Raw genomic sequence first — 2,757 nt, forward strand, 5'->3', positions numbered from 1 at the left:
CCCCCGGGAGCGACTGTTTTTAAAGCGTAAAGAGGGGGGCGACGCAAGAATTGAATAAAGCGAGTTACCTTCTGGCTGTGAAAAACAGAGCGAAGGTCTGGGAGGTTTCCTGACGAGCTGCATTTAAAACTTCCAAAGAGTAAACAAAGCGACAACATGGCGAACTTGAGAAAGTTAGCAGAGAAACAATCCAAGAAGACAGGTGGGACTTCCTGTCCCAGTCCCTCCAGTTCTGGAGCTGCTGCCAATCAACCTGACACTGATCTTGCACGCCATCTGCTGGCAGAACTGCAAAAAATAAATAAGAAACTGGATTCTGTTGAGGATGCTTTGGGCTTACAGCAAAAGAAGATAACAGAGGTAGCTGAGAAGATGGATGATACTGTAAAAAAATGCCTTCAATCAGCAGAAGATGTACAGACAGTTAAGAAGAAGGTCCAAAAAGTGGAAAAGCATTAAGAAAGGCAGGACAACAAGCTGCTTATGCTTCAAATGGAAAAATCCAACCTTATTCTCCGCTTCCAGGGGAAGAGCAGTTTGTGTCAGAGTTCTCTCAGCCCCACCCACCTCACAGGGTGTCTGTTGTGGGGAGGGGAAGGGAAAGGAGTTTGTAAGCCGCTCTGAGACTCCAAGTGAAGGGCGGGGTATAAATCCAATCTCTTCTTCTTCTTCTTCTTAGAGGGAACACTGCTCATAGGGGCATTGACTGTTACCCTACCAAAACATACAATTCAGCACAGAAAAAGAAATTAAGGGTAAACTCCCATTTCTAAATATCATGGTTATCCACAAAGCTAACCTTCAATTAGGTCACAAGGTCTACAAAAAAACCAACTCACACGGATCGCTGTTTATACAAAAACTCCGACCACCACCCTCCGTAAAAAAGAGGCATCATCAAAACATTAGCAGACTGTGCAAAACGGATATGTGAACCACACTTTCTCAACAATGACTCAGCCCTACCCCACCTTCCTGAGTAGATATAAATTACCTGCCTACCATTTTTCTTCTCATCTTGACACAGAGAGTACTCCACCTTTCTGTGTTATAATTCTAAGGATGCCAGTCACAGCTACTGGCGAAACATCAGGCACTACAATGCCAAGACCACGGGTCATACAGCCCGGAAAATCTAAGAGGGCATTTGGAATTTTTTTTTTTAAAAAAAAAAAAAAAGGTAATGAAATTAAATACAAAAAAAAAAAGTCCTAATGCAATATTAAGGTTGGAAATTTAAAATACCCCCTTTTCTCCTCCCCCCCACTGCCTGGGAAATGCGACAAGAAAGGTTCGTAGACCGGCTGAGAGTTACCCCTACTGAACTGACATGATTTCAAAAAGTATGAGGAAACAGGAAATTGTCTGCTTAATATCCAGCAATCTAAATTCCACTGGCATGCTTCTTTTTCGTCGAAGATGGAAAAAAAAATATCCAGCAACACCCTAAAATCGCCCAATGCCTTAAAGGTTTGGCATTTCTTGACGCGGTGCGCTTTCGTTGGCTACCTTAGCGCTGTATCTTGGGAGCAGTGCTTTATACCCTGCATAAAGAAATCTGTGTTCTCTTACCTCCAGACCCCAAAATCCATTTCCCTCAAATCTCTCTCCTGTCTGGCACAGCTCAGAGATGTGTGTGTGTGTGTGTGCACATAGAGATCTTTAAAAGGTTTAGGAGAAGGAGAGAGCAAGTGGTCATCAAGTAAAGAAGATTTTCACGCACAGGCAAACCGTCTTCATGGTCCATGTCCGATTGGGTCTGATGGACTGTGTCATCCCAACAGCGGCTCACATATTTCGACGGCCATCCAAGGCGGATGTGACTCACAACTCTGGCCAAGCTTCAGTATCTATATCTTATAGATATCTTAACATCTAAAGGAGGGTGCAGTTCGTGCACCAGATTAAAGGTGCCATTACCTCAATGCTCAGAGCACAACATTCTCAGCCACATGACAACTCTCACACCAGAAGAAACAAGGGTGCATCTATTCGTGACAACAAGTTCACCATTACTGAAAAATCCTCAAAAGGCTCACAGTGCACAGGACAGCAGGCACCCTCATATTCCCTCATGCATGGGTGACATCCCCCCCCCAAAGACAATGTGTACCCTTTTTTTTTTAAACTCGGTAGCTACAGGGAGTGGCACAAGAGCCAATACCTCCTTCAGATCTCTGAAATAACCAGGATGAGACCTACTTATGCCTGTGATATATGCACATACAATCCACACACACCCTGCACCTCTACACGAGGTTCAAAAACCTGTTTGACCCAGGGCTGTACTGAACGAGGGGAGGGGAATGAACATGTCCCCACATCCACCAACGGTTCTCTCATTTAACGCTTCCAGGGATTTGAGAAGTCATCTGGTTGGGCCAATATATTCCACTAATGGAATATTGACACACTGGAAGAAAGCACCTCCGCTGGCAGAACAGACCCACACAACTTGAGAGTTTACACTACCCCATCACGGAAAGACCATTCGCTATTGTGTTGTCCACAGCTCACTGAGCCCTTGCTCTGTCCTCTGAGATGAAGGAGACAGCCGGGGCTTTTTTTGTAGAAAAAGCCCAGCAGGAACTCATTAGTATAATAGGCCACACCCAAAACCAGAAATTCATTAGCATATTAGCCACACCCCTGACATCACAACTTATTAGCATATTAGACCACACCCCCATGTCACCACGCCCACCTTTTGCTTCTCATTCTGTTTACTTTGTTTGTAGTCAAAACCCTGGGCTTTTT

This window comes from Gekko japonicus, unplaced genomic scaffold, assembly GCF_001447785.1.
Source record: "Gekko japonicus isolate JY-2015 unplaced genomic scaffold, Gekko_japonicus_V1.1 scaffold4331, whole genome shotgun sequence".
In the NCBI taxonomy this organism is placed as follows: domain Eukaryota; kingdom Metazoa; phylum Chordata; class Lepidosauria; order Squamata; family Gekkonidae; genus Gekko; species Gekko japonicus.